The 25,160-nt window shown below is 36.9% G+C and overlaps 1 non-coding gene across 1 annotated transcript; it reads left to right on the top strand.

Annotated features, from left to right (window-relative positions):
- Positions 1–626: 626 nt before the first annotated feature.
- Positions 627–734, top strand: LOC112717052 (small nucleolar RNA R71). The gene has a single exon (XR_003160550.1). It is a non-coding gene; the product is annotated as a small nucleolar RNA R71 (small nucleolar RNA).
- The last annotated feature ends 24,426 nt before the right edge of the window (positions 735–25,160 follow it).

Here is a 25,160-nt window from a genome sequence, read left to right as displayed (position 1 = left end):
AGTCATGAAACTTTGAGTGGTTTTGATTAGATCAGAGACCATGGTTGCTAATCAGAGTGGTTCTGCTTAGAATTCTCTGTCTGTTGCTGAGAAGATGATGGAAAAGGCTTGCCATTGCTAAACCTGTTTCTTTCACCATTATTGTTGTTGAAACCTTGTTGAGGTCTCTGTTGATCCTTCCATGAGAGATTTGGATGATTTCTCCATGAAGGATTATAGGTGTTTCCATAGGGTTCTCCCATGTAATTCACCTCTTCCATTGAAGGGTTCTCAGGATCATAAGCTTCTTCTTCAGATGAAGCTTCCTTAGTACTGCTTGGTGCATTTTGCATTCCAGACAGACTTTGAGAAATCATATTGACTTGCTGGGTCAATATTTTATTCTGAGCCAATATGGCATTCAGAGTATCAATCTCAAGAACTCCTTTCTTCTGATTTGTCCCATTGTTCACAGGATTCCTTTCAGAAGTGTACATGAATTGGTTATTTGCAACCATTTTAATTAGTTCTTGAGCCTCTGTAGGCATCTTCTTCAGATGAAGAGATCCTCCAGCAGAGCTATCCAAAGACATCTTGGACAGTTCAGACAGACCATCATAGAAAATACCTATGATGCTCCATTCAGAAAGCATATCAGAGGGACATTTTCTGATTAAGTGTTTGTATCTTTCCCAAGCTTCATAGAGGGATTCTCCTTCCTTCTGTCTGAAGGTTTGGACTTCCACTCTAAGCTTACTCAATTTTTGAGGTGGAAAGAACTTTGCCAAGAAGGCATTGACTAGCTTTTCCCAAGAGTTCAGGCTTTCTTTAGGTTGTGAGTCCAAGCATATCCTAGCTCTGTCTCTTACAGCAAAAGGGAATAGCATAAGTCTGTAGACCTCAGGGTCAACCCCATTAGTCTTGACAGTGTCACAGATTTGCAAGAATTTAGCTAAAAACTGATGAGGATCTTCCAATGGAAGTCCATGAAACTTGCAATTCTGTTGCATTAGAGAAACTAATTGAGGCTTAAGCTCAAAATTGTTTGCTCCAATGGCAGGGATAGAGATGCTTCTCCTATAGAAGTCGGGAGTAGGTGCAGTAAAGTCACCCAGCACCTTCCTTGCATTGTTGGCATTGTTGTTGTTTTCGGCTGCCATGGGTTCTTCTTCTCTGAAGATTTCTGTTAGGTTCTCTACAGAGAATTGTGCCTTAGCTTCTCTTAGCTTTCGCTTCAAGGTCCTTTCAGGTTCAGGATCAGCCTCAACAAGAATGCTTTTGTTTTTGCTCCTGCTCATATGAAAGAGAAGAGAACAAGAAAATATGGAATCCTCTATGTCACAGTATAGAGATTCCTTGAGGTGTCAGAGGAAAAGAAAAATGGAAGGAAGAGTTAGAAAATTCGAACTTATCAAGAAAGATGGAGTTCGAATTGTGCATTAAGGAATAGTGTTAGTCCATAAATAGAAGGATGTGAGAAGAGGGGAAGAAATTTTCGAAAATAATTTAAAAAGATTTTAAAAACATTTTGAAAAACTTTAATTGATTTTCGAAAACCAAGATTGAGAAAGAAGTAAAGTGATTTTTGAAAAAGATTTTGAAATTAGAAATAAAAAAGATTTGATTGAAAACTATTTTGAAAAAGATGTGGTTAAGAAGATATGATTTGAAAAACATTTTAAAAAGATTTGATTTTAAAAATTAATAACTTGGCTAACAAGAAAAGATATGATTCAAACATTAAACCTTTCTCAACAGAAAAGGCAACATACTTGAAATGTTGAATCAGATCATTAATTGATAGCAAGTATTTTTGAAAATGGAAAGAAATTAATTTTGAAAAAGATTTGATTGAAAAGATATGATTTGAAAAAGATTTGATTTTGAAAAATTTTGAAAACCTGAAAAAAATTGCATTAAAAACAAAATCTTCCTTCTTGTGCACCATTCTGGGCGTTTAACGCCCAAACCACTACCCTTTTGGGCGTTAAACGCCCAGCCAGGCATCCTGGCTGGCGTTTAAACGCCAGTTTGCCTTCCTTACTGGGCGTTTTGAACGCCCAGTTTTTTCTATGCAATTCCTCTGTTGAATGTTCTGAATCTTCAATCCTCTGTATTATTGACTTGAAAAGACACAAATTAAAAATATTTTTGGATTTTTAACAATGAGGAAAAAAAATGCAACAAAAATCAAATAATAATGCATGCAAGACACCAAACTTAGCAGTTTGTATACTACTGACACTAACAAAATGAGAATGCATATGAGACACATAAACACTCAAGTCAAGAGAATTTAAAGATCAGAGCAAGAAAATCATCAAGAACATCTTGAAGATCACTTAAGACACATGAATGAATGCAAGAAGAACAAAAACATGCAATTGACACCAAACTTAAAATGAAACACTAGACTCAAACAAGAAATATTTTTGGATTTTTCGAAAATTAAATGAAGAGGAAAAATAAAAATATCAAAATTCTTAATGAGAATTCCAGGAATCATGCAATGTTAGTCTAAAGCTTCAGTCTAAAGAAATTAGACATGGCTGAACAAGTTTCAGCAGGACATTGCATTCAAGAGCTAAATTGATGAAGATCAATCAGCTTTGGTGATGATAAGAACATCACCTTGAAACACTAGAATTCATTCTTAAGAACTCTGAAGAAAAATACCTAATCTAAGCAATAAGATGAACCGTCAGTTGTCCATACTCGAACAATCCCCGGCAACGGCGCCAAAAACTTGGTGCACGAAATTGTGATCTCTTCTTTTCACAACTCAAATAATCCCCGGTGATGAATCCAAAAACTTGGTGTTCAATACCATGGCATAAACACAACTTCACACAACTAACCAGCAAGTGTACTGGGTCGTCCAAGTAATAAACCTTACGCGAGTAAGGGTCGATCCCACAGAGATTGTGGTATGAAGCGAGCTATGGTCACCTTGTAAATCTTAGTCAGGCAAACTCAAATGGTTATGAATGATGAATAAAACATAAAGATAGAGATAGAGATACTTATGTAATTCATTGGTGGGAATTTCAGATAAGCGTATGGAGATGCTTTGTCCCTTCCGTCTCTCTGCTTTCCTACTGTCTTCATCCAATCCTTCTTACTCCTTTCCATGGCAAGCTGTATGTAGGGTTTCATCGTTGTCAGTGGCTACCTCCCATCCTCTCAGTGAAAATGTTCAACGCACCCTGTCACGGCATGGCTATTCAGCTGTCGGTTCTCGATCATGTCGGAATAGAATCCAGCAATTCTTTTGCGTCTGTCACTAACGCCCCACAATCGCGAGTTTGAAGCTCGTCACAGTCATTCAATCATTGAATCCTACTCAGAATACCACAAACAAGGTTTAGACCTTCCGGATTCTCTTGAATGCCGCCATCAATTCTGGCTTATACCACGAAGATTCCGGTTAAAGAATCCAAGAGATATCCACCCAATCTAAGGTAGAACGGAGGTGGTTGTCAGGCACACGTTCATAGGTGAGAATGATGATGAGTGTCACGGATCATCACATTCATCAAGTTGAAGAACAAGTGATATCTTGGAACAAGAACAAGCTGAATTGAATAGAAGAACAATAGTAATTGCATTAATACTCGAGGTACAGCAGAGCTCCACACCTTAATCTATGTGTGTAAAAACTCCACCGTTGAAAATACATAAGAACAAGGTCTAGGCATGGTCGTGAGGCCAGCCTCCAAACGTGATCAAAAGATCTAAAAATGATCAAAAGATTCAAAGATCTAAAGATGAAAATACAATAGTAAAAGGTCTTATTTATAGAGAACTAGTAGCCTAGAATTTACAGAGATGAGTAAATGACATAAAAATCCACTTTTGGGCCCATTTGGTGTGTGCTTGGGCTGAGCATTGAAGCATTTTTGTGTAGAGACTCTTCTTGGAGTTAAACGCCAGCTTTTGTGCCAGTTTGGGCGTTTAACTCCCATTCTTGTGCCAGTTCCGGCGTTTAACACCGGGCATTCTTGAGCTGATTTGGAACGCCGGTTTGGGCCATCAAATCTCGGACAAAGTATGGACTATTATACATTGCTGGAAAGCCCAGGATGTCTACTTTCCAACGCTGTTGAGAGCGCGCCAATTGGGCTTCTGTAGCTCCAGAAAATCCACTTCGAGTGCAGGAAGGTCAGAATCCAACAGCATCTGCAGTCCTTTTTAGTCTCTGAATCAGATTTTTGCTCAGGTCCCTCAATTTCAGCCAGAAAATACCTGAAATCACAAAAAACACACAAACTCATGGTAAAGTCTAGAAAAGTGAATTTTAACTAAAAACTAATAAAAATATACTAAAAACTAACTAGAACATACTAAAAACATACTAAAAACAATGCCAAAAAGCGTACAAATTATCCGCTCATCAGTTTGTCAGGCACGTTCGTCTTAATGTGATGAACAATGCCAATTTGTCAGATCGTCCTGTTCACCATGATGAAGATCGGAATATACATCTTAGAGGTAGAACAAACACAAATCGAAGAAGAGACAATCATACTTTTATTAATTCATAGGACTCAGCAGGGCTCCTCCCCTCAACTTAGGAGGTTTAGAGACTCATACTAAAGTAAAATATAATGGTAAATGAAAATATGGCAGACCTCTCCTAGTGAGAGGAGTAAAAGTTCTTTAAATACTAGGTTAATGACTAAGGATTACACAAAAAGGGTAAAATAATTTAGTGCTAAAATCCACTTCTGGGGCCCACTTGGTGAGTGTTTGGGCTGAGCTTTGATGAGATCCACGTGCTATGAGGCTCCTTGTGTGTGGAACGCCAGCAACGGGGTCCTCTTTGGGCCTTTGGATGCTGGGCTCTGCTCTTTGGGCGTTGGACGCCTGGAAGGGGCAGGAAGCTGGCGTTGGACGCCAGTTTTGGGCCTTCTAATCCGAAGCAAAGTATAGACTATTATATATTGCTGGAAAGATCTGGAAGTCAGCTTTCTATATCCATTGAGAGTTCTCCATTTGAACTTCTGTAACTCCAGAAAAGTTCTTCCGAATGCAGGCAGGTCAGATCTGGACAGCATCTGTATTGCTTTCTCTGTCTCTGAATCAGACTTCTGCTCCAACTCCTCAATTTCAACCAGAAAATACCTAAAATTCCCTAAAAATACAAAAACTCATAGTAGAATCCAAAAATGTGAATTTAATACTAAAACCTATAAAAACTTAATAAAAACTAAACTAACTATGCTAAAAACTATATGAAAATGATGTCAAAAAGCGTATAAAATATCCGCTCATCACGTGGCCAAAAGTAGTCAACGACCATGCTTTTATGAGGGTGGTAATTGATTAGAGATTTGACCACGCTTTTTCTTGCTACGCTTCAAAACGTGGCCATAGAGGGAAACAATCATGCTTTTATGAGGGTGGTGACTAATTAGTGATTTGGCCACGCTTTTTTTTTGCTACGCTTCAAAAGCATGGCCACAGAGGAAAAAAGGCATGCTTTTAAAAGCGTGGCTAGTTTATATTTCTACAATCATATTTTTAAAGCATGCTAATATCCTCTAATTATTTTGGTACGCTAAAAATGTGTAGCAATAGAGTTCCCACAAAAAATTAATTTTTTGTCCAAACACTTTAATTTTTTTTAAATGAGAAGTGAGAACCCTACTGAGAAGTGAGGACCCTCAACCCTCACTTTCAACATTCACAAACACTGTGAGAACTCTCGAACGTTAACCCATCTTCATCACTGAGAACCCTCTCTCACAGCCCTCTCTCCTAACCCTCTCTAGCACCCTCTATCGCAACCCTCTCTTGTAAGACCCGAAAAAATAGTAATTAGATAATTAATTTACCGATCAATTAAGAGTGAATTTAGAAGGTTTTAAATTGCCCAGACTGGGTTAAAAATTTAAAATGTATAATTTGGAAATTTACCGATAAAGATTTAACTTAGAAAATTAATTGGAGCGCAAAAATATAATTATTTATGGAATACGCGTACCGGCGTTATAATTAACTGTACCGACTTAAGTCTGTTTGATATTGCGTTTGAGAAAAGTAAAAATGTAGGATTAACCAAAAAATATTTAGAATAAAAAATCAGAATACTTATCTTTAAAATTTTGATCCTAGGTGGCTCAATGGGCGAAAGGACAAAAATGCCCCTCATCTATTTAGATAAAAACGTGACACACACCCCCTTCACTCCCAAATTCATTTATTTTCATATAGAGAGGGGAGAGATCTCGAGAAAGAGAAGAGTAGGGGGCAAATTCTAACATTATTCACATACACACTCAAATCCACTTTTCTATCAAACCGGAGCTCCGATTGAAGACCCATTTGCGACCATGCATTCATCTCATCTTCTTCTAACCCATTTTTGTTTTTCTAATAAACTAGAGTTTTGGTAGTGTGAGGTATTGAAATTTGTAATTTTAATTCTTTAGGGGAAGCTCAAGAACAACTTCTAGCGGAGTTTGACCCAACAACATGTAAAACAAGGTAAGGGAACTCTTTTTCCCTATTTTTCCCAATTTTGTGTGAAAACCTAGTGTAAACAATTGAGAATCTGAAGTAATTAGATTGAATAGAGTATCTTGAATGCTTAGTTTTATTTGGTGTAAATTGATTGCTTGGTTGGATTGGTGAGAAGTTAGTGGAGGCTTGGATTGGCCGAAAGAAAAGGTTCACGAGGTTGGAAACTACCGTCAATTAAGATACATATTTTGATTTTGGGTAAAGATTATATAACACTTTGGAAAAATCTAGGCTAGATGATCCTATGATATTATTGAATAGTTGATGTTGTTAATTGATTATGGTTTAGTTGAATAATTGACGGTTTAATTGATCATGGATGATTTAGTATGATTGTGTGGTTTGATTAATAATTGTTGGTTGAGTTTGGGATTGTTGTGAATGATATATGAAGCTGAATTTGGATGATTAATTGTTGATTTTAAGTTTGAGTGAAGAAACAATGATATGGTTTTGGGAAGAGTTAAATGATGGTTTGGATGATTAACTGTTGATTTTGATTTAAATGAGAAATGTTATGATTTTGGATACAGAGATTTGTGTTCGATGAAAGTTTATTGTCGAATGAGTTATAGAGTGAAATAGATAGATATAATTTTATTTTGAGTATTGAAATAAGCATTTGGTATTAGTTTGGAAAGAAAAGGAGTTAAGAAGTGGTAAATTTTGGTTATGCAGAATTTTAGGTAAAATAGAAATTTTGGTCAATTTTGATGGGCCAAATTTTGGTGCTCGGAGCTTGGAATTGAGTGAAATCTATCTTGAATTAAAATTGAGAATGTCTACTTTAAGACGGTATAAACAGAAGAAAAACGATTTTGTAGCAAAAGTTATGGGTACTTAAAATTCGGTGTTTAAAACTGAATTACGCAGAGTTTGTAGAATTGGTGGGCAAACCAGGTTCTGCGCGTACGCACGATGCTTGCGTACACGTAACGCGCGTACGAACGATGCATGCGTACGCACTATGTCCAGTTCTTGCGAGACCCATTTTAGGTTCCGCACGTACGCATGAGGCATGCGTTCGCATGATTTTCTGTTTTTGCCGAAATGTTATTTTTTCTATTTAGCCTTTTCGGCGAGTTTATAATCCCCCGTAAAGACCCTAGGCTTGAACTTCTATGAAGTTGGAGATTAGAATTTTCTAGTGAGTTCATGTTTCTTTATATAGTCTTTATTTGGAACTATTACCCTATTGGGAACCTTCGGGTTCTCACCCATCATGGATTTTCTGTTTTTCAGATGCAGGACGTAATGCACCTCGCTGAGAGTGTGGGATTCTGTTTGGTGAAGCGAAGAAGACTTTTTGAAGTTTATTTTGGCTTATTTAGAGCTTTCTCCACTTTTGAAAACTTTATTATATATTTTCCTCTTAGAGGTTTTTATTTGGAGAAACAGGATTACTATTTTGTATACTTTTTTGGTTTCATAATAACGTTTACTTTTGATCCTTCTTCCCCTTTTCCCTCCTAGATCCGTCTTCGGGCCATCTGGTATCAGAGCCTGATGGGGAAGTAGGAATATACATATTATCATTAAACTATCTCTGAAATTCATGGATCTGGGATTTTACTGTTCATGTTCTTATTTACTGTTCATTTTGTACATAAGAAACAATACTTTAAATTTGGAAGTACAGGCCGTTTAATCTTATCACTCAAAGGGGCTGTAGCAGTAAGACCCTGGAATTCGGGCAGTAAGGCTAACTTGATAATGTCCCTAAAAGTGATAATGGTCCAAACGTAAGAACTCCTGGTGGCTATAGATTTAAAGGATTATTAGTTCTTAAAAAAAAGTTAAAAACCCAGATTCAAAAATTTGAGTGATAGTTTAGTGATAATATATATGTTCTCTCTGAACCAAATGAGGGCCATGATATCAGATTTTATGTAATCATGTCTAAACTCTTTCGCTCTCTCTAGATGCCTTTCCTTTTCTTCACCATCCTCCTCTTCGATCCATTCTTCTTCCAATCCCCTTACTGAGAAAGTTACTCGTCCTGAAGAACTTTCCCCCAAACACAATATCTTTGAAGAAGAAGTTTGCTTTGAAGATATCAATCAAGCCATTGACAATTGGGAAATACCCAAAATCCCACAAGATGAGTTATATGTCCCTGATGATAACAAGAGAAAATCTGATTATATCATCAAAACCGCTGAAAATAATATTCCTCTAGGACCCGATTCCGGTGAGGAATTCCATCTTCTGACTAAACAATCTGTTAGAGAACATGCCCGTCACTACAGATATCTTCACATAGGGTGTGTCCAAGTTGCAGTCAAACCACTCATCCGAGAAGGTTTGAATGCCTCTATCCTCATGTGTCTTAGAGACATTAGACACAATGACTTCCAAGACTCCTTAATCGGAACAGTTGAAACAAGTCTAGGACATGGTCCAGTTTACTTCAACTGTTTCCCAAACAAGACGGTCAGCCTGTTAGACCTTAACATTCTTGACTCTCTTTTCCTAAACATCGGAATTCATGGTCTTAACATGAAAGAAGGTTCCATTCCAGCCGCTTTAATCTATAGGATTCAATACAAGGTCATGAACACTTGTAACTCTAGAGTCCTTCTTAAGTCCCAAGATCGTGAAACCACTTTGTTTGTCACAGACATGACAAAGGCCAACGTCATGATCCCAAGGCTCATAAGATGGGATGAAATTGACCTCCCTCAATCATGGTTAATTGACCGAGCCATTCCAACGCAACCTAGACAAGCACCTCTTTTACGAGAAGTAAAACAAGATGAATCAGGGAAAGTAGAGATTTTCTTTGATAGACGAAACTCTTTTTCTTCTAGATCTGAAGCAGGAACATCTAATGATTTTGCTTCAGCAAGAAGATCTTTTTCAGTAACTTCCCAATCTCAGTTTTCAAAAATTTTGAGACCAGCCAATTCTGAAATACATATTTCGGGATTACAAAACAATTCAAGCATTTCTCAAGGAGTTTACCAAGAAGATGATGGTGATGTAGAATTTGAAGTTGAATCTTCTCATCAATCCCATCAATCTCCAACATATTCTTCTTTGAATGGTAAATGAATAACACAAAATTTGTTATAAACAGAGAAGCTTTACATAAAAACCTTAACTCTGAAGAGTATGACCTCCAAAGAGAATGGTATTTACGTACTTATACAGCTTCTCAAATCTCATCATTCAAAGAAAAATATTACAAATTTTTAAATGATGTTAGAATGCATATTCCTTTTTTTGAATGGTTTCATGCTTATTCCATAAAAAACAACATTGACTATCCTTTTAAAACTAAACAAACTTCATTTTCAGCAAATGTTATTTCAACTTGGAAAGTCAAAGATGGAAACTTAGTTAGATCTGAGTTTCCTCCAAAAGGAGCTTTTATTATTTCAAATACGGAAGGACATAATCCTGTTATGGCCTCTCCCTTTAAAACAAAGAATGTGGATGAAGCTGTCGCCCCTAAAGATATTAAAAATCTCATTGAACAATCAAATTATACCAACAGTTTTTTACAATGCTTGGGTGACAACCTTTCATCTTCAGGATCTACTTTCTCCTTGAAAAATGTTTCTGAAGCATCTACTTCTAAAAGTATTGAGAAACCTCTTTTTAAACCTTTCAAAATAAGTAGCAAGGCTAAGCAAAGTCTTAAAACCTCCATTTTAAAACAACAATCTAGTGATTCGGAAGTTATTCAAAAGATTGACCAACTTTTGAATCGTTTTACTACTATCCCTGAAACTCCTACAAACTCGGGTGAATCTACTTCTCGTATTCAAACACGCTCATCTAAAGCTATTAATGCCCTCGGCCTTGAGTCTAATGAATCTTGCTCTGAGCAAAGTGATGATTCTGGCAAAACATCCCTCAAGATCAGCCCCATTTTGACCAACTCCCTAACCAAGTGGAAGGGTTTAACTAAACCCTCTACGTATGGTTATAATCGTGTATCCGCTCTAGATCTAGCTCTCGAAGAAAGAGAACTAGGTTTTGTTAGCTTTAATGCCAATAATGTCTATGAATGGAATATAGATGGCAAAACAGAATATAATATCATGAGTATGCTCCAGCATATGACAATGGTAGGCACAGCCTATCAAGCAGCCCATGACACCTCTGAAGAAGCTATAGCCAATGTTATTGTTTCTGGGTTTAGTGGCCAACTGAAGGGATGGTGGGATAACTACCTTTCTGATAACCAAAAACACTCAATCTTTTCTGCCATAAAAGTCAACGACCAGAACGAACCCATCATTGGTGACGACGGGGAACCTATCCCCGATGCTGTCAATACCTTAATTTTTACCATAGCAAGCCACTTCATTGGTGATCCATCTCTTTGGAAAGACCGTTCTGCTGAGCTGCTTTCCAATCTCAGATGCAAAACTTTGTCTGACTTTCGATGGTATAAAGACACCTTTCTTACTAGGGTTTATACCAGAGAAGACAGTCAACAACCTTTCTGGAAAGAAAAATTCCTTGCTGGACTCCCCAAATTCCCTTGGAGATAAAGTAAGGGACAAAATTCGTAGCTTAACCCCAGACGGAATAATACCCTATGATGAGTTAAGTTATGGCCAACTCATTTCTTTTATCCAAAAGGTTGCCCTAAAGATTTGTCAAGATGATAAAATCCAAAGGCAACTTGCTCGTGAGAAAACTCAAAATCGTATCGATTTGGGAACTTTCTGTGAACAATTTGGTCTTCCTGCTTGTCATCCAAGGAAATCTAAAAGACCTTCCAACCGAAAAGTTTTTAAACCTAACCCTGAAAAGAATTTTAGAAGATTCAAAAAGGGTTTTCAAAAACCTAAAAATGAAACAGGTTTCCAAAAGAATTTCCAAAAGTATCCCCAGAAAAACCCCATTATTTGTTACACATATAAAAAACCAGGACATGTTAGCAAATATTGTCGGTTAAAAGGAAAGATTAATAATCTGAACCTTGATCCTCAGATTGAGGAACAGATTAATAATCTTATGATTGAGAGTTCAGATGATAACTCTGGACCAGAATCTTCTGATGATAATATCAACAATATCCAAGTTGATGATGTTGAGTCATCCTCAGATTCAGATATCAAGCAAATTAATGTTTTATCCAAAGATCAAGATCTCTTATTTGATGCTATCGAGGCTATTGACAATCCAGAACAAAAGAAAGACTTTCTTTTGAAACTAAAAAGATCTTTACAAAAGGAGAAAAAACCCAAAAATTTGGTCCTTAACAATAAATATGATGTCAAACCTATTTTCAAAAAATTAGAAAAACAAGTTATTCGTCCCATAACCATTCAGAACCTCCAAACTGAGGTTAACAATCTTAAGAGAGAAATCCAGGAAATCAAAAGAAACCAAAACGATCATCATCTCATTCTCTCGCAATTAGTACAAGAAGAAGAATCTGGTGATGAGGATCTTGGTTCTCTTTTAAACCAAACTGAGTGCTCTAAGGAACAAGAAAATAAAATTTCTAACGACAACGAGGTAAAAGAAATTTTGAGAATAATAAATGTATTCTCCTTCATGAAACATCGTGTTAATGTCCGAATTGTCGTTAAAGATTTTATTTTTGACACCATTGCACTCTTTGATTCAGGTGCAGATTCAAATTGTATTAAGGAAGGTCTGGTCCCCACAAAATATTTCGAAAAAACTACTGAACGCCTTAGCTCAATAACGAGTGAAAGGCTAAGTATCAATTTTAAAATAACCAATGTCTTTATTGAAAAGGGAAATATCAGAATTCCCACCGATTTCATCATAGCAAAAGATATAAAAAATGATGTAGTTTTGGGGACACCTTTCATAAATCTATTGCTTCCATGTTTGGCAGATTTTCCTGGACTTACCTCTTTTGTAGGAGGACAAGTAACTTTCTTTGAGTTCCTAGACTCACCAAAGCAAAGATCTCTAAACCTAATTGAATCCAAAACCAAACAGATTTGTTTTCTAAAAGAAGAAATCTCTTTCAAAACCCTTGAATCACAACTTTCTCAACCAAAGATTCAAGAAAAAATAAAAAATCTTTTAAATCAAATTGAAAAATCTATTTGTTCTGATTTGCCTCATGCCTTCTGGGATAGGAAAGAACACATTGTTGATCTTCCATATGAAAATGATTTCAAAGAATCAAAAATCCCTACAAAAGCCCGCCCCATTCAAATGAATGAGCAGCTTTTGCAGCATTGTCAACAAGAAATTAAAGATCTTTTGGATAAAAAGTTAATCCGTCCTAGCAAAAGTCCTTAGTCTTGCTCTGCTTTTTATGTTAATAAACAAGCTGAGATAGAAAGAGGAACTCCTAGACTTGTCATCAATTACAAACCTTTGAATCAAGCTTTACAGTGGATTCGTTACCCCATCCCAAACAAAAAGGATTTGCTTAATAGGTTAAACTCAGCAAATATTTTTTCAAAATTTGATATGAAGTCGGGTTTTTGGCAAATCCAAATCATTGAATCAGACCGATATAAAACAGCTTTTACAGTTCCATTCGGGCAATATGAATGGAATGTAATGCCTTTTGGTCTGAAAAATGCCCCTTCCGAATTTCAGAAAATCATGAATGATATTTTCAACCCATACTCAAACTTTGCAATCGTTTATATTGATGATGTCTTAATTTTTTCCCAGACTCTGGATGAACATTTCAAACATGTTAAAACTTTTTTGTACATCATCCAAAAAAATGGGCTTGCTGTTTCTAAACCAAAAATTGTTCTTTTTCAAACAAAAATCCGATTTCTTGGTCACATAATTTTCCAAGGAACAATAACTCCTATTGAAAGATCAATTTTGTTTGCAAAAAAATTTCCAGATTATATCCTCGATAAACCTCAGCTCTAGAGGTTCCTAGGATGTCTCAACTATGTTTCAGATTTCATCCCGAATCTTAACAATCTCCTTAAGCCCCTCCATGATAGGCTTAAGAAAAATCCTCCACCTTGGACAGATAAACATTCGGATATTATCAGATTTCTTAAAACCAAAGTCCGCAATCTTCCATGTCTTTACCTGCCCATTCCTCATGCATTCAAAATAGTAGAAACTGATGCATCAGATTTAGGATATGGTGGTATTCTAAAACAAAAACTGCATGATAAAGAATGTATCATTGCATTTACATCCAAACACTGGAATATTACTCAACAAAAATATTCCACAATCAAAAAAGAAATTTTAGCCATTGTTTTATGCATCACAAAATTTCAATCCGACTTACTCAATCAAAAATTTTTAGTCCGAGTTGCTTGCAAATCAGCTAAAGATGTGTTACAAAATGATGTAAAAAATCTTGCATCAAAACAAATTTTTGCTAGATGGCAAGCAATTTTAAGTGTCTTTGATTTTGACATTGAGCATATCAAGGGTAACTCAAACTCTCTCCCTGACTTTCTCACACGTGAATATTTGCAAGGAGATAATCAAGGGAAAGATGCCTAAAAAGGCAACATTAGCCTCGGTAAGAGGCAGAGGCATTCGCCTAGCCATTCCTGGGCCGACTAAGAAATCTGGGTCAACTACCCCAACTGGGTCATCTACCCAACAACCTTCCCCTATAACCCAAGAGCCGACTGGGTCATCTACTCAGATCACAAGAAATGTAGTTGAGTCATCTACTCAACCCCCAAGTAGTCAAATAGCCAAACAAACAAAGGCAGATTATGCCTTCCCAATCCAAACCTTGTTGGCCTTATAAGATGCAGGCCTTACAAAGCTCCATAAAAAATCCTGGGCTGACATATGTGACAGCTCAGATGAAGATGAAATAGACCTTACTAAACTTATCTCACAAATGGCAACTCAAAAAACCATTTGCAATGACCCAAAAGGAAAAACAATTGCCCAAACAATGCCACCTCAATCAAACCAAACCCAGCCTGTCAACACTCAATTAAAACAACCATCCACATACATTTCAAAAAACAAGTTCTCATCTGTCCTTCTAATGGAACCCGAGTTTTGGGAAAAATCACCTTTTAAAGTTATTCCTAAAGTTTTTCCACCAGGATTCCATTTTAGACCAACAGCCTTGAACAAAACCAGACAGTTTTATGAATTCATATTAGTGGATTCGGATTCAGTCTCAATAAAATATTACAAAGATCCTAAAGATGCCACCAACATAACTCATTCAACCATTCAAATTCTAAAAGTACTCACCCCTAATCAATTTGGTAAAAATCCAAACAATACTAAAAAATTCTCTAATCCTTATGACCCGATAGGATACTCTTATTGGGATAATGTGGATGCCTGGACAAGAGTATTTTGGTTACAAAATAATCAGGACAGACACTCTTGGCTCATTTATTTCAAGAAAAATACCAATTATCAATTCCCAAATTGGTTCTCCCAATGGTGGGATTACTTTGGTCCTCTACCAGAAATCTTGCCCCCACCTGCCGACGAGGGATTCAAAATTTTCACAAAAAAATTTGACCAACAGAAAACAAGCATTCCTGCAGATCTTCAATTTTTCTCTGTTTTCTCCCTGGCCTGGGTATTCTCATGGCAGTATAGGTATGGTAAACAAGAACATCCAAAGGCACCACCTATACTTCAAAGGAATGCCTATGTAAAATGGTGGTCTCAGTTTGATGCCGCCATGGCCCATCCAGATAAAGTTCAAAATTGGTTTAAAGAGCACCCCAAGTTCACCAAACCATTCGACCATGAAGAATCAGTATTCCTCAACCAGAAAGCCCAAATTGCAGCAGCCCTTGCAGGAGCCCAATCAAAAGAGACCTTAGCAAGACACCTTCAACAAATCATGCAGATGATCGAAGAAGACAAAAAACACAAAGATGATCCTACTCCCTCAGAAGAATCATCAAGTGATTACAATCAAAATAAAGACGATTGCTTTGGAATCAATCTAGGAGAAGAATAGATCTTAAGCCAAATTGCAAAAATCAAAATTGTATCAACTTGTACTGTACCAATAGTACCGGTTAATATAACCTGCACTATAGAAACAGTAATTTTCTCAACTATAAAAGGAGGCCACATTCTCATTGTAAGACACCCTTTTATTTTTACAAAACATAGAGAGAAGTTAGTGAGAGACGCTCTGAGAGTTCCCCTTGTAAGCTCTCCAGCTCTTCTTCCCTCTTCTCCCTTTTCAATACATTTAATAAAAATCTCTTATTCAGTTCTTCATTTTCGTGTTTCCATATTTACATTTCTGCTACTGCATATACGTGCGGACTACCACCACATCTAACTACATAACTAACCTGCATATGTGTGCGGACTACCGCCGCATCTAACTTCATATTTACTTTCTTGCTCTTGCATTTATCATACTGCATTCATATTAACTTTACTTTTGATCCTTCTTCCCCTTTTCCCTCCTAGATCCGTCTTCGGGCCATCTGGTATCATATATATATATATATATTTCACTCTAGTATACGATGCTGTTAACGTCTCGTGTGTGTGTATAATAGCTATCAATTTTGTTAATCTTTCCTTCACATGCTCCTAGTTATATTATTATTTTTCAGGTATTATGTATGTATCTTTCTTTTAGGTGTCGTAATACCTCACCACCTTTGATTTACGAATATAACGTAAAGCTTTGTTTGGTAGGGTATTAAATTATGGTATCAGAGCAGTTCGTCCTTGTAAAGCCTAAGGGATGGACTGATTATGCTTTTGGGCATACTATGAGTTGTGTTTATATGCTATTTAGGATATCTGCTTAATAAATATAGCATAACTATTCATGAGCATACTTTTAGGAATTTGAAGTACTAGAGTTGAGATATTGAGATTGATCACCTTAATATCGATTGTTTGGTGTAGATAGGACCCAAATGGTATCTCATGGACATAAACGAGGTCGAGGGCGAGATAGAGAGGTAATAAGGGAACCGATCTGGTAAATGATTCGACCAATTTCATGGTTGTCATGGCAAACATGACTGCTGCCATTAATGCTACTATTGCTGCTACCAACTGAGCAGTGGATAGGATAGGACAACAAGCTGAGAATGACAATGGAGGTAGTAATGGACATGGTGATAAAGATGACTACGAAGATGAAGCCCAATGACTTTGGCTATGTTCTTGAAAGTGAATCCGCCAACCTTCAAGGGTACAACCAACCCCACTGAAGTTGATAATTGGTTCTAGGCTTTGGAGAGAGCATTGCAAGCTCAACTTATGCCGAAAGATTAATTTGTGGAGTTTTCTACTTATCCGTCGGAAAGAGGGGCTCAATTTTGGTGGCAAGGAGCGCGTCTCCTGTTACAACAGGGTAATGGAGCTATTACTTGGAAAAACTTCAAGGTTGACTTCTATAAGAAATACTTTCTGAACTCTGTGAAGGCAGCAAAGGAATTAAAACTCATGGAATTGAAGCAAGGGTGGATAACGGTGGCTGAGTACACGAACAAGTTTGAGGAACTGTGTTGCTTTTTAAAGGTTTGTCAAGGTCCACTCGAGGGCTATAAGGAGTGGAAGTGTATCAAGTATGAGGGTGACCTCTGAGATGATATTATGAATACTATGGCTCTAATGGAGATACAGAGTTTTTTCGAGTTGGTTAACAATAGCCGAATGGTGGAAGAGTGCTTGAGAAAGACTATGTTAGCAAGGAGTGACCGCGCGGGAGTCCCGTGAATGGGATCAAGGCAAAAGTTTCACCACAATGGGCCAAGAATTCAAAAGGAGTAGATACGCACCACAATCCCCCTCCCCCAAGGTTGGAACACTTACAGAAGGAATGACAACCACCGGGAAAATGGTAAAGGGAGGCAGGCGATTGTTTACTCAAATGAGTTGAGGTGCTAGAGGTGCGAGAACTACCATCCAAACAAGCCATGCTGGTTGGGTGTGGGTCCATGTCACAAGTGTGGTAGGGCATATAATTAGTGATTGTCCATGCAGAGAAACTCAGAATGCAGATTGGTGCACGAAATTGTGATCATCAATGGCGCCATCAACATGGTACGCTCAATTGCAATCTCAACTCTTTATCACAACTTCGCACAACTAACTAGCAAGTGCACTGGGTCGTCCAAGTAATAAACCTTACGTGAGTAAGGGTCGATCCCACGGAGATTGTTGGTATGAAGCAAGCTATAGTCATCTTGTAAATCTTAGTCAGGCATATTCAAATGGTTATAGGTGATTTATGAATAAAGCATAAAATAAAGATAGAGATACTTATGCAATTCATTGGTGAGAATTTCAGATAAGCGTATAGAGATGCTTTGTCCCTTCCGTCTCTCTGCTTTCCTACTGTCTTCATCCAATCCTTCTTACTCCTTTCCATGGCAAGCTGTATGTTGGGCATCACCGTTGTCAATGGCTACAGTCCCATCCTCTCAGTGAAAATGTTCAACGGGCTCTATCACAGCACAACTATTCAGCTGTCAGTTCTCGATCATGTCAGAATAGTGATGATTAGATTTTTGACGGTTTAGAATTTTCCAAATGAAATCTCGTCGAAGTATAGTCTATAAACCAACAATAATCCTCTCATACAAAAATTTGTTTGTCACAAGTACAAACCCCCTAAAATTAATAACCGAAGTATTTAAACCTCGGGTCGTCTCTCAAAGGACTTGCAGGGTAGTGTTCTTGTTATTGGTTATGGACTTGTTTATTTTGGGGTTTTGGATGAGGAATGTGAATAGTAAATGGTAATGAAATTGTATTAACAAAATGGTCTTGGCAAGGTTTGGTTGTCAAGGGTCTTCATCATTATCACTAGCCACAAGTATGGTAGTTGCAAGGATTAATCTCACTAAGTCATCCTTTAATCAAGTAGCAAAGGAAAGTCAAGTGAGTAATATCAATCCTAGTCCATAAGTCCTAGATTTCCACTAATTGGATTAATGAAGGCTAGAGTTAATGGCTATCAACTATCAATCAATTGGACACTAGAAACTCAAGAAATCCTAAGTCACCTTCTCAAGCCAAGAACATAGAATTCTACTCTAACATCCTCTCAAGCATTTCATCAAACACTTGGAGGGTAATGAAAGAAAGCATTTTTATTTGTAAGAATAAAAGGAATCAACAACTAACAATTACAAAGAATTAACAAAACAACAATCAACAACATCACAATCACATGAATTATCTCAAATTGCATTATTAAAAGAAAACAAAAGAACAAAAATATCTCAATTACAAAACCTAGAAACAAAATAAGAGAAATTACAACAAGAGAATAGGGATAGAGAGAAGAACCAAAGTGTAGCAATCACCAATTGAAGCTAGAAGTAGAAGGAGACTTGAATTAAACCTAGAACTATGAGATCCTAATCTAACCCTAATTCCTAATCCTAATTCTAGAGAGAAGAGAGAGCTTCTCTCTCTAGAAACTACTTCTAAAACTAAACTATGATTAATGATCAAAAGTATGAAAAGTATATAAAAGTATGTTGATTCCCCTTCAATCCTTGGCTTAAATAGCATCAGAAATGAGTTGGATTGGGCCCACAAGGCTTCTAAAATTGCTGGCCATATGTTACATTAAGTGGGTCATGTGCCACCATCGGCGTGTCCGCGTACCGTGCACGTGCGCGCCCCTATGCATGGTGCAACTATGGCAAATCTTATATCGTTTCGAAGCCCCGGATGTTAGATTTCCAAACCAACTGGAACCACATCATTTGGACCTCTGTAGCTCAAGTTATGGTCAATTAAGTGCGAAGAGGTCAGGCTTGACAGCTTTTTTGGTTCCATCATTTCTTCATGAGTTCTCCAACTTTACATGCTTTTTCTTCATTCCCTTAATCCAATCTTTGCCTCCTAAATCTGAAATCACTTAACAAACATATCAAGGCATCTAATGGAATCAAGGTAAATTACATTTAGCTATTTTAAGATCTAAAAAGCATGTTTTCGCTCTTAAGCACAATTAAAGGAGAATATACAAAACCATGCTATTTCATTGAATAAATGTGGGTAAAAGGTGATAAAATCCCCAAAAATCAATACAAGATAAACCCTACAAATGGGGTTTATCAACCTCCCCACACTTAAACCAAGCATGTTCCCATGCTTAAGCCAAGAGAGAAACAAAGGGTATCAACATTTATTCAATGTAAATAAACTATATGCAATTATCTAAATGGATGCAACTAAATGCAAAATGGTTTTACCTACTTGGTTAAAAATAAATCATTCCTCCAAGTCATACATGCACAAGTAGGGCCAAGATCATATAACGATTCATGAATCCTACCAATTCGAATATCAAAATGAAGTTCAAGTAGACTTGCAAGAAGAACGCTCATGAAAGCCGGGAATCAAGGAATTGAGCATCGAACCCTCACCGGAAGTGTTTGCACTCTAGTCGCTCAAGTGTGTAGGGTCGATTCTCTCAATTCTCCCCTAATCATGCTTTCCAAAATTTGTTTTTCATCTAACAATCAACAATTATTTCAATGCATGCATACATGTATCATGAGGTCTTTTCTTTAGGTTGTAGGGTCAAGGTAAGATCATATATGGCTAGTGGACTTAGGATTTGAATCTTTGATTAACTTAAACTTTCCCACCTAACCTATATAATGACCTATACAATTAAGTACTAATCTAACTACCCATTCCTCACTTTTTCACATACTCATGCATTTTCTATTCATTTCACAACACTTATGCATTGATTCTTATTGAGCTTCACTTTGGGGCATTTTGTCCCCTTTATTGCTTTTCTTTTTATTTCTTTTTCTATATACATTTTTTTCTTTTCTTTTCTTTTTTTTCTTTTTCACTTTTATTTCTTTTTCTTTTCATTTTTCTTTTTCTTTCAAACTATATACAAGAACATCAATGCATAAGGTCTATACATTTAATCAATACATGAGTATGTACCCAATTCCCCAATATAAAAATACAAAACACAAACACCCTTTTATCCCAACCAATGTCCCAAAGTTTTCCCACTCTTGAATGACATTCACACTCACTAGCCTAAGACAATCAAAGATCCAAATAAAGAACATTCATTGTTTTCCGCTTTAAGGCTTGTAATGTGCTAAATTAAAGAACAAGTGGGTTAAGCGTAGGCTCAAAATCGGCTAACAAAGGAGAGTAAAAGGTAAGGCTATCTGGATAAGTGAGCTAATGAAATGATGGCTTCAATCATATAAATGCATGAATACAAGGAATAATGGGACATATAGATTCAAACAAATCAAAGATTACAATCATAGAAAGAGAATAATGCACACAAGAAGGAAAAATAGGTGGTTATAAAATGTAACCACACAATTAGGCTCAAATCTCACAAGCTTGTGTTCTTAGCTCAAAAACCATGTTCCAAAATAAATTCTTTCAAGCAAGTTCCACAAATTTTCTTTTTCAAATTGGTAGGGTGCCCTAAAACAGTTTCTTGGGAAAGAAATCATCACTCTAACTAAGTAGTCCTAATAAGAAGAAGGTAGTAGAATATGTAAAAATTCTAACTAACATGCAACCTATCATGCAAATGCAATAACTAACTAACATTGGTGTTGAAAAAGAAAATTGTTACCCATGGAGATCGGTCGACGACCTCCCCACACTTGAAGATTGCACCGTCCTTGGTGCATGCAAAGAAGAACAAAGTGGACGGGTTGCTATAATTGATGAGCTCCTTCAAAAGGTTGTGCGGATGACTTGTTTGTTGCCCCATTTAAAAGCTTTTCCTTTCTTCTCTCTTGGTGGCCAACCTAAAAGGGAGGAAAGAAGAACGACAATTAGGCCTACAACAAAGATATCAAAACAAGTAGAACGTAGGCCGGGGCTAATGCCAAATAAGAGTAAGGTTCCCACTACATGTTAGCTACGCATGTAAGTGAAAAAACAATATAAGCTAATGGCATATTAACTAATACTCGATGTAAGAGTAAAATCGAAGCATGAAAAGCATATGGCACATCAAGTTCAAATAAGAAGAAGTGGGTCATGAAAGACAAGATAAGGTCATATCAATGCACAAAGACATAAGAGTCATACAAGATGAAGCATTGATTTAAAAGTTTCATCACCCAACAATATCAAACAAGTCAAGAAGCACCAAAATAATGTAAGAAAGTCTCAACAATTGAGTAGGAAAGTTCAACACCATTATTAAAATGGAAAACTTAGAAAATAAAATGAGAACAAGGTAGAAAAAACAAAATTAAAATGCAATGAATGAAAATAAGCAAATGCAATAAAAGAAAATAGAGGAAAAGAGAAAGAAGAAATTTTTTTTTGTTTTTTTGTATTTTATTTATTTATTTATTTATTTATTATTATTATTATTTATTTTTTTATTAAAAAAAATTTTATTTATATTAAAAGAGAAAAAAATTTTCTAAGAGAGGAAGAAGAAAAAGAAAAAAAATAGAAAGAAAGAAGAAGAGAAGAGGAAAGAGGGAAAAAGGAGGAAGGAGAAAAGCAGGGTGCAAATCCGCGCGCACGCGCACAGCGCGCTTGCGCGTGGATGCAGCAGGGACAATCCGCGCGCGCGCACAGCGTGCTTATGCGTGGATGCAGCAGGGACAATCCACGCGCGCGCGCACAGCGTGCTTACGCGCGGATGAGATTGTGCTCCCAGCACAATGCTAGCACAAAGCGCGCACAACTCTCTGGTTTTTGTACTAGAGGTTGCGAAAGTGAAATCCGCGCGCGCGCACAGCTTGCTAGCGCGCCGATGCCCGTTTTTTTTTAAGCAGAAAAAAAAATGCCTAAGAGCTACCTATAATACCTACACTCTTCTTTATTCAATCAAATATCATACAATTCACAAAAATACAATTTGATTTTAGGATTTATTCATCTACTACTAGTGAATACAACATACTAACAATCCAATCTTTACAACCAAATCAATATGAAATGAAAATCTACCTACAATAGAAACTCAAATCACTTATTAAACAAAACTAAAAGAGGATGGAAAGAGTTTACCATGGTGGGGTGTCTCCCACCTAGCACTTTTAGTTTAAGTCCTTAAGTTGGACATTTTGAGGAGCTTATTGTCATGGTAGCTTATGTTTGTACTCATCCTTGAATCTCCAAGGATCTTTGCCTCTCAATTGGTTGATAGAGTTTCCAACCATCTTCACCAAACTTGGGTGAGGTTCTCCCTAAGATATGAGCTCCCAAAATTGGTCTTCATGTTGTGATCCGGGATCCCATATCTTATTTTCACACCCATCTTCTAGTTGATCATCATGATTCAACTTGGGTGATAGGCATATAGAATTCTCCTTTATGCACCAAATTTTCCTTCTAGACCCATACAATTTAGCATTCCTCCAACCATAGTATTTATGCCTTGAGGGTTTAACCTTAATGAGCCTAACATTCTTTTTCCAACCATTACACCACTCCCTCTTACTCTTAACTCCACAAAGAGCTCTAAGTTGACCATCATTTTCAATCAAACCATATTCAAGTGAGAAAGTGAAGCTTAGGGATAGAAATTTTACCCACTTGAATGTTATGTTAGGTGATGGTGGCTTGGGAAGGGGGACCTCCCCACACTTAGCCATTGCGATGTCTACGCTCTTGTGCTCTTCCCTTGTAACTTCCACCTCTTGACAACTTATATCAACTTCAACCTCTTCCTCTTGGTAGCTTCTTTCCAATTTAATATTTTCTTCGTGGCTTACCAAGGGTATGGGAGGTGAGGTATCTTCTTCCTTACCCTCTATGTCAAGCTCAATGGGAGAGGATTCAATTGTGGATAGGAACTCATCAATAATTGAATCCATCTCTTGATCAACCTCTTCAAAGTCTTCAACCATGATATGTTTTGGAGGTTGCGCACCCTCCTCAACATCAATGTCAAGCTTCTTGGAAGAGTTTTCCATGATGCTACATTCCCATGGACTCTCAACGTCTCCTAAATCTTCAACCACTTCTTCCTTTTCTTCAATAACCATAGGCTCCTCTAATTGCTCTAATACAAAATAGCCTCCCTCATTTTCCACCGGGTTTTCCAATCTCTCCTTCATGCTATGATCTTCAATGGATTCTTCACATGTGGCCACGGAAGCACCTTGAGTGTTCAAAAATTTGTAGGCTAAGGTAGACACTACCTTGGTCAAGTTAGTCACAAACTCTAGGGTGTTCCTTTGCATATCCACTTGTCCTTGAAGTAGCAATGTAAGAGAGTCATCTATTGGGGCTTGGGGTGGATAAAAGGGTTCATTATTTTGGAGAGAGGGTTTATAGTAAGAAGGTGGTTCTTCTTGGTAAGGGTATGGAGATGGTGTGCATTGAGGTGGTTCTTGAGAGTAATTGTGTTGGAACGATGGTGGTTCCATGTATGGTTCATATGGCTCATAAGGTGGTGGGTATGGTTGATAAGGATTGGGGTCATATGGAGGGTTTTGGTGATATGGGGCTTGTGAGCAAGGTGGTTCAAAATCATGTTGAGGGAGTGGTTCATAGGCATGTGGTAGTAGTTGTTGACAATCACAATAAGGGTTACCACTTCCATTAGATTGATATGCATTAGGATAAGAGTTATACCCATAAGGAGTTGGAGGTTGTTGCCAAGAAGGATGATCAATCCCTTGAGGCTCTTCCCATCTTTGGTTGTGCCCAAATCCTTGATGCATATTACCATTGTAGTTTCCATTTCTTACAACATAATTTGAGCCAAACTCATAGCCAAAGTGAGGATGAGAATTCATAATAGCAAAGAAAACAAAAATTAACAAAGATAAGCAACGAAGTCCTAAACCTAACAAAAACTAACAAACAAGCAAAAGACAAACATATTCACAATATTCACAATAACCAATAATGTAACACCATTGCAAGTCCCCGGCAACGGCGCCATTTTGATGATTATATTTTTGACGGTTTAGAATTTTCCAAATGAAATCTCGTCGGAGTATAGTCTCTAAACCAACAATAATCCTCTCATACAAAAATTTGTTTGTCACAAGTACAAACCCTTAAAATTAATAACCGAAGTATTTAAACCTCGGGTCGTCTCTCAAAGGACTTGCAGGGTAGTGTTCTTGTTATTGGTTATGGACTTGTTTATTTTGGGGTTTTGGATGAGGAATGTGAATAGTAAATGGTAATGAAATTGTATTAACAAAATGGTCTTGGCAAGGTTTGGTTGTCAAGGGTCTTCATCATTATCACTAGCCACAAGTATGGTAGTTGCAAGGATTAATCTCACTAAGTCATCCTTTAATCAAGTAGCAAAGGAAAGTCAAGTGAGTAATATCAATCCTAGTCCATAAGTCCTAGATTTCCACTAATTGGATTAATGAAGGCTAGAGTTAATGGCTATCAACTATCAATCAATTGGACACTAGAAACTCAAGAAATCCTAAGTCACCTTCTCAAGCCAAGAACATAGAATTCTACTCTAACATCCTCTCAAGCATTTCATCAAACACTTGGAGGGTAATGAAAGAAAGCATTTTAATTTATAAGAATAAAAGGAATCAACAACTAACAATTACAAAGAATTAACAAAACAACAATCAACAACATCACAATCACATGAATTATCTCAAATTGCATTATTAAAAGAAAACAAAAGAACAAAAATATCTCAATTACAAAACCTAGAAACAAAATAAGAGAAATTACAACAAGAGAATAGGGATAGAGAGAAGAACAAAAGTGTAGTAATCACCAGTTGAGGGTAGAAGTAGAAGGAGACTTGAATTAAACCTAGAACTATGAGATTG

Source organism: Arachis hypogaea, chromosome 1 (assembly GCF_003086295.3).
Source record: "Arachis hypogaea cultivar Tifrunner chromosome 1, arahy.Tifrunner.gnm2.J5K5, whole genome shotgun sequence".
NCBI lineage: Eukaryota > Viridiplantae > Streptophyta > Magnoliopsida > Fabales > Fabaceae > Arachis > Arachis hypogaea.
The sequence above is the reverse complement of the archived record's forward strand: the minus strand, read 5'-3'. Positions and strand labels throughout refer to the sequence as shown.